The sequence below is a fragment of the Acomys russatus genome, chromosome 29 (genome assembly GCF_903995435.1).
Source record: "Acomys russatus chromosome 29, mAcoRus1.1, whole genome shotgun sequence".
NCBI lineage: Eukaryota > Metazoa > Chordata > Mammalia > Rodentia > Muridae > Acomys > Acomys russatus.
The window spans coordinates 11167230-11175382 of record NC_067165.1 but is presented as its reverse complement, the minus strand read 5'-3'; the positions used below and the strand labels follow the sequence as shown (position 1 = coordinate 11175382).

Sequence of the window (8153 nt, the reverse complement as noted above, 5' to 3'; positions counted from 1 at the left end):
CTCAGCTGCAGCTGCTAGATCCTGTTGTAGTTCACAGAGGAGGGAGTTATCAGAGGGTGAGCTGAGAGTGGCCGGCAGTTGACAGCAAAGACTCAGGGGTGGTGTGCAAAGCCGGTGTGGTGAGCAAGAGTGGCAGGGCCGTACCTCCAAGTGTAGTCATGTAAACATGCTTTTGTTTTGATCTCAGGTGTGGGGTATGGGGCTGATTCAGATTGTCCACAGCAGCAGACTAGTTGCCTCCTGTGGCTCTGAGAGGGGCGTGGCCTTTGCCAGCTGCAGATAGTTTAATTCTGGGGACCATGAGAGGGGATACATACCAAGCCCAGAGAAGGGCTGGGGGTGGGGGTGCTCCAGAGAAGAGGGCAGCTGCTACTTTCCCTACTGCTGCCCGCCTCAGCTACTGGTGGCTGCTGGTGGCTACTGGTGGCTGCGGGTGATTGTTGGTGGCTGCTGGTGGCTACTGGTGGCTGCTGGTGATTGTTGGTGGCTGCTGGTGATTGTTGGTGGCTGCTGGTGGCTACTGGTGGCTGCTGGTTTGCCCTGCTGCTGCGTTTGCTATTGCTGGATATCCTGACGACAAAGATTGGACTTGCCCCCCAAGGAACTACATCCTTAAACAGTAGGAAGTAGCCTGAGACACCTACACCTCCTTACCTGGCATTGGAGTGTGGAAGGGATCAGGGTGGGGACGGGAAGTAGAGGTATAAAAACACAGATAAAATAGATAAGAAGCAAAACAACAAAAACAAAAACTCCTACATCCAAGGAGCTGCATTTTGCTAGTAGTTAGAGGAGCATGGTGGTGGACTCTTCCTCAGAATGTCCAGACGAAAGCCCGCCTCTGGGTTCTAGTGAGCAGAATCCAGCTGAGTGTGCCCAAACCCTGAGGGGCAGAACTGGGAGTAACGAAACAATGCTGTTTGGAGCTCCTAGCTGGTGGCGCTCTGTGGTGCAACGATAGAAAACTATCACCAGGCAGGGCTTTACTTTATTTGTTTAAAAATAAGTTTCACATGGCAGATTAATTTGGCCTTCACAACATTGTATTACTTTTTTTTTTTTTCCTCAGGAACAAGTGTAATGGAGACACACCTGAAACACAGAAACTCGGCATTTATTGTATACAGTCGACAGAAGGGGACAACCTACTCATGGACGGGTGTTTCTGTTGCAACAGAAGGCAATCATGCTTGTTAATACTTCCTGCACAGAGGCAGCATCGATTCACCAGCTCAGGGAAGGACCCTGCCTTTCCAGTGTGTCTCAGGCATTGAGGAGCTTGGCATGTTTATGCTCACGTCAGCAGTGTGCATTCACTCATAAGTCCGTCCATCTCCAATACTAGGCCTCCATCTCTCAGTCCCAGCATCCATCTTACCCCATTTGGTGCCGGAAAAGACAGTGTTGGGCCTCCAGGTCGCAGACAAAAGGACCCGCAACAGTTCTAGCATTGGCTCGCAGTAAAAGTGACTCTCGTGGGCTGGAGAGATGGCTCAGTGGTTAAGAGCACTGCCTGCTCTTCCAAAGGTCCTGAGTTCAATTCCCAGCAACCACATGGTGGCTCATAACCACCTGTAATGTGATATGGTCCCCTCTTCTGGCTTGCAGGAGTACATGCAAGCAGAGCACTGTACACATAATAATAAATGAATCTTAAAAAAAAAAAAAAAAGTGACTCTCTTGGGCTGTGTTTTTTGCCCTGAGTATATCCAGGAGCTCAGAGCAAAGCCGATCCATTCTGTCTGTTAGTATTTCACCCCTGTTATCAAAGCACTCCGGAGGGGCAGGGTAAAACTCCAGGGTCAGCTGGCTCAGCCTGGCTGTGTGGTGCAGGAGGTGCTTCAGGATAGGCTGAGAGAGTTTATCATCATAGAAACTGACCTTGGTGAGCTGGGAGCATTGGCTCAGGGTGGGCAGGGGTGCCCTGAACTGAGAGTTCCCCCATTCTACACCACACCAATTCCAGGGGTTGCAGGGTTATCTCTAACTCTCTCAAGGAGAACTTCAAGGAATAAATCACATAAAAATACAGCACTCGGGGCTGGAGAAATGGCTCAGTGGTTAAGGGCACCGCCTGCTCTTCTTCCAGAGGTCCTGAGTTCAATTCCCAGCAACCATGTGTTGGCTCACAATCATCTATAATGTTATCTGATGCCCTCTTCTGCAGATAAAGCAATCATATGCAATAAATAAATCTTAAAAAAAAATACAGCACTCAGACAGTGGGGTAGGCAATCCAAGTCTGATTATGAGAGGTCACAGTGAGTAATGGACAGGGTCTCCAGGCACCTGAGGTGGCCTTCTAGAAAGGAGACATCATTTACAGAGAGGTTCTGGAGACAGGGACGTTTTGGAGATTGAGAAATCAACGTGCTCATTTGCTCTTCCAGCTCTTCAGAATCATCCACATTGCTGTCACGTGTGACATCATCTCGCGTGAGTGTGTGCAGATTTTTTTCATGTGCCCCAGGTTGAGGTCCAAGAGGAGCCAAGTGTTCTTTCTATCAACAAACAACTCCACTGCAGCTCCTGTACTCACTTTGGATCTACGGTCTTGAAGATTGCTAGGGGAGCGGGGCTAGGGGAGTCCCAGATCTGCGGGGACTTTCTACAACATAGATGATTGGAAACCTTTCGCCGCTGGGCCCGCTGCAACAAGCACGTGGCCCATTCGTCGAGCTTGTCGCACGTGAATTTGAGGTCAGTTTACCACCTTCAAATATTTGCCCCCTGAGTCAGGACAGGTCTCCACGGGTGGCTTCTGTGTCATGATCTGCGGTGAGCAGTCACCTTCATGGAATCCAGAAGTCATGGTGCAGGTTTGTCAATCTGAGCACTCTGCGTTTGCACCTGCTGGGGGAAACGTCTGTGTAATCAGTGAATCTAAGTCCATTACGCAGAGCCTCCCAAGTCTCCAGGTGGAGGGACTTTGGCAGGGCTCCTATGGGAAGGCATGGGAAGGGCCAGGCAGGTACCGCAGCCTTCAGGATCTTTGTAGGTCTGTAGGTGAAGGCCTCCTGAAACATTCCGGGGAGTATCTTCATGGGCAGGTCCTATAGGGCAGATATGGCCAAAGCCTCCTCTCTCAGTGGCCTCTGTCTTGCTAGCTGCAGGAGTCCAAAGCCTCCTCTCTCAGTGGCCTCTGTCTTGCTAGCTGCAGGAGTGTGGGTGGGGCCTGGACTCTCATTGTGACAGGTTTTTTGTTTTGTTTTGTTTTGAGACGGGATTTCTCTTATAGTCCTGGCTGTCCTGGACTCACTTTGTAGACCAGGCTGGCCTCGAACTCACAGAGATCTGCCTGCCTCTGCCTCCCAAGTGCTGGGATTACAGGTGTGTGCCACCACACCCGGCGTGACAGGTTTTAAAGAAGAACAGTTGCGTTCCTCAATCTCCACTCCTCTCCAGCTACCCTGCCTGGAACAGGCAATGGAATCTTCTAAATTGGCACCATTACTTAATGACACCAATCTTTGATTATTGCCTGAACTGGCCTTTTGGAGAAGGTGGCAGAAAGGCTCCAAGCCTGAGCTCTCACCAAGCTGATCTGGACACTGGTGAGAGGTCTCCATATCCAGGCAGGGCCAGGCTGTGACTCAAGGCTCCAAGACTGAGCCATTGGATTAAATTTGAAACTGTGTGTATTTTTAAGTATTCTTGGCTTTTTCTTCTCCTTTGATTCACTCCATATAGTTTTATTTGATGGATCCAGTTTCTTACTGACCCTCTCTGAGTATATTAACAGAATCTTAGAAATGTATTTTTAGTTCCTTCCTGCTTCTCTCATTGGTTCCTGAGGATATTTTATATGTTTGTTTTATTCTGGGTTTGGAGGCATTCCTCCAATGTGTGGTAACCTTTGTTAGTTCATACTCAAGTGTACAGTGTCTGAGCTGGTGGCTGCACCACCTGTCAGCCACCAGGTAACTTCCTTCTACTCTTCCCGCCCATAGAAGGTCTTCTGTGACACTCGTGTCCCCTGGAAGTCTGCATCCTCCCCGCTGGAAAGCCAATAGAGATCCTTTGGTGTTCTGTGCAGAGTGGGAAAGCAGACCACCTAAGGCAGACTATTAATTCACCAGGCATTCTGGGACTTTCTGGCTCTGCTAAGGGGAGGTAAACTACCCTTTCTTGCCGGGCATGGTGACACAGGCCTTTAATCTCAGCATTCTGGAGTCAGAGGCAGGCGGATCTCTGGGAGTTTGAGGCCAACCTGGTCTACAGAGAGAGTTCCAGGATAGCTGGTGCAATTATATACAGAGAAACACTGTCTCAATCCCCCCCTCCAAAAAAAGACCAAAGCAAACAAAAAAATTCTACCCTTTCTTGGCTATATATTATGCCCAGGTCCAGCAGACACAGATAATCCCAAGGGACAGAGCTTCCCACCCCCAATGCCCCCCCCTCCCCACCATCTCCCTGCACTCCTACTGGACTCTAGTCTCCCACCTGCTGCCATGGTCCTGAAATCTCTTATAATGACTTGTCTCCTAAAGCTGCCTCACCCACTGTCTTTATCATTGCGAGTTTACATCTGTCTGTTCTAGCTTCCTTTCTGTTGCTGTCATAAAACACTCTGAGCAGGGACAGGGCTGGAGAGATGGCTCAGAGGTTAAGAGAACCATCTGCTCTTCCAGAGGTACAGAGTTCAATTCCCAGCAACCACATGGTGGCTCACAACCATCTGTAATGAGATCTAGTGCCTTCTTGTGGTGGGAAGGTGCACATGTGGACAGAATGTTGTATAAATAATAAATAAATCTTTTAAAAAAAACACTCTGAGCAAAAGCAACTTGGAGAAGAAACAGGTTTATTTGGCCTACACTTCTAGGTCACACGCCATCATTGAGGGGAGTCAGGGTGGGAACTCAAGCAGGAGTTTGAAGTAGGACCACAGAATACTGCTTGCTGGCTAGCTCTCTAGCTTGCTCACAGCTCATACTTAGCTTATTTTCTTTTTTAAAAAAGAATATGTATTTATTTTATTTTCATTTTTGTTTATTTTTTATTTTTGGTTTTTCGAGACAGGGTTTCTCTGTGTAGCCTTGGCTGCCCTGGACTCCCTTTGTAGACCAGGCTGGTTTCGAACTCAGAGATCTGCCTGCCTCTGCATCCCAAGTGCTGGGATTAAAGACACGTACCACCACTGCCCAGAGACACTGTTTCTTGGGAGTCATCCATTACCTAGCCTTCTTGTATAGTCCAGGACTATCTGACTGAGGATGGTGCTGCCATAATGTGGTTCTCCTGCATCAATTGGTAATCAAAACAATCCCTGCTATGCCCACAGGCCAATCTGACCGAGGTCATTCCTTAACCAAGGGTTCCCTCTCAGATGACAGATTGTGTTAAATTGGAAATTAAAGCTAACCAGGATATCTTCTTATTCCTCAAATCTTTTTTTAGGAAGCCCTCAAAAGAAAGTGTGATAAGACAAACAGTCATTTCACCATATCCAGTGACAAGTGAATCTATGCTCTTTTTTTTTTTCTCCTCTCTTCATCACCACACAGGTGGTCCTCTGGGTATCATTGCGGGATCCCAGGCTTGTTTTCTCCCGATAACCCCAAGCACCACTCCACCACCTTTAAAAATCTCTCCTCCAGCTGGCTGTGGTAGTGCACCTTTAATCCCAGCACTGGGGAGGCAGAGGCAGGTGGATCTCTGAGTTCGAGGCCAGCCTGGTCTACATAATCGAGTCCAGGACAGCCAAGGCTACATAGAGAAACTCTGTCTGGAAAAACAAAAACAAAAACAAAACAACAACAAAAAACTTCTTCAGAAAGAACTGTACCTTGAGGCTGCTGTCGGCTGGAGGCAGCTAGCACACAACCCCAGCATGACCACTCCTCACAAAAGGATGGTGGGATGTCAGTGATAAGAGCTTGGCCTGGGGAAGATGGGTCTCCAGCCCCGGGGCACTGTTTTTGTAAAGCACCACTCCGTTCCTCCATGGCAGTGGTAACTCTCACTGGCTCTGACCAAAGGCTGAGACCTGGGGCCTGGAGGGGACTGCTTCTCAGCTCTTCCTCCTTCCTCAGACTTAGCTGTACAGCCCCTAGCCTGAGAAGGGTTCTTACTGTTCCTGGTCTGTGGGATCGTAAAGGCTGGTCAACCACCTTGGGGGGAGTCCAGAGCTTCGTGGACAGATCTGCTGGGCTGGGTGACACCCCAGGGACGGGACAGCAGATGTCTATGTGTCCTGGGTGGCTGTGCCTAAAGAATCCCCCACAGACCCATGAGCCTGGTTTGCCCCGAGTCTGAGGGCTTCAGTGCTAAACCCAGAACGATCTAGACCTATACGTTTGTCACCCTACCTGAAGAGGACATGTCTGTGTCTCCAACCTTAAGCCAGTTTCCACAGAGGGAGTGTTGGTACCTGCAAACTCTGGTGCTGCTTACTCTAGCTCAAACACAAGTGCACTCCTAGCTCTTCCTCATCTCTGAGCTGTGATGGACAGGCAACCCAGCTACTCCTGCTTCCTACAGCCTTCCTCACTACGCCACCACCCAGATCAGCTTGAACCCCCAAGGGATGGGAGCTAGGTACATAGATGCAGCTGGGTCTCTCACGAAGTGTTTTCTTGACACTTTCCCTCAGGGATCCCAGCATGACCATAGAGTAGGTTGGAGTGTTCTCCCTCATCTCAATTAACAGCAGGGTTAAAAACAAACAAACAAACAAACAATAGAGTTACAGGTCACTTATCTCCTTGTGATAAACTCTCATTGTGGGCCATCATCTCATCTCCACCTCGTGTGAAGCTACAGGCAGGTGGTACTGTTCTACTTCCCTTGTGAGGAGGAGGAAGAGGAGGAGTTTGTGGGAGCTAACTTGCTCAGAGGCTCACCAGTGACAGTAGCTGCTGAAATTGCGCTTGCATCAAAGAGTCCCAGATGCGAAGGTCTGAGAACCGGAAATGATCTTGCAAGGTCGGCTTGAAGTCTCATGGCCTCCAAGGAGCCTCTTCTGATCCTGTTTGCTTCCCGTTCTGAACTTTCACAGAAAGCCAGATTCACATGGGCTTGATCTGCCAAGACATTATCCCTTTACTTACCACGCAGGCCAGAAGGCGTGTCCAGGCCTGGTTCAGTAGCTGATGGCTGAGGACTGTGTCTCACTGTAACTCACTGTGTGAGCCCAGCTTTCTGTTGAGGGTCAAATGTAAATGAGAAACGATTTGAAAGAAGGCAAGGTTTACTATGCCTCAGAAGAGCTCTAAGAGGCAGAGGTTGGCTCTACCGCAGTGTAAAATGGGCACTTAGTTTCCTCCTCATCGGCCCAATGAAAGGACTTCCTCCTGCTCCAGTGAGGAGGTGCTGGATGCTAAGCTGTGTGCAGGCTCTGAATTGCCCCAGCCAAGTCCAGCGGATTTTGCCTCCAGCCATTGGTGTCGGGATTTGCCAAACAAACCTAATCACTTAATGAGAAACGAAAATGGTGCCTGGTTCCTCCACTAAATTGCCCCTTTGAAAACAACACACAGGAGATTTATAGTAATCGCTATAATTACCTCATAAAAACCCAGAGTTTGAAGACTGACACGCCTCATTTCGGGGAGGAATTTAGAGGCAACAAATTAAGGCAAAGGGTTCTTGGCCTGCTTTGGTTTTGCCTCCCTGAAACCCAGGACTCTTCCCACAGAGTGCCTGACCCCAGCCAAATATTGTTCCAAACTGCAGGCAGGGTTTTTGTTTTAAGAGTTCCCCGAAGGTACTAAAGCAGGTCAAGAAGGGCCCACATGACTACGTGAGGGGAAGGTATTCCAGCTGGAGGGAGGAGCTACCTCAGAGGTATGGAAGTAGAAAAGGGCATGGTCCTTATGTCTTCCAGGAATCGCCCTGGACGGTTTGCCGCCTTCTGGTCTGGGACCACATGACTGCAGTCTAAAGAACTGAGGTTCTTGTCATTGTATCTGATCTCTGTGTTAAGACTGGAAAGCTGGGAGGCTGAAGAGATGGCCCAGAGGTTAAGAGCACATCCTGCCCTTGCTGAGGACCTGAGTTTGTTTCCTAGCACCCAGCTGAGTGGCTCACGACCACCTGTTAACTCCAGCTCTAGACGATCCAGCGCCCTCTCATGGCCTCTGTGGGCACTGCGCCAATATGCACGGAGCCACATACACATATACACCTAAAAATAAAACATTTTATAA

General features: G+C 49.1%; 1 pseudogene; it reads right to left on the bottom strand.

The window, feature by feature from the left end:
- Nucleotides 1-779: 779 nt before the first annotated feature.
- On the bottom strand, nt 780-3187 carry LOC127211937 (oogenesin-3-like; annotated as a pseudogene).
- Nucleotides 3188-8153: the final 4966 nt, after the last annotated feature.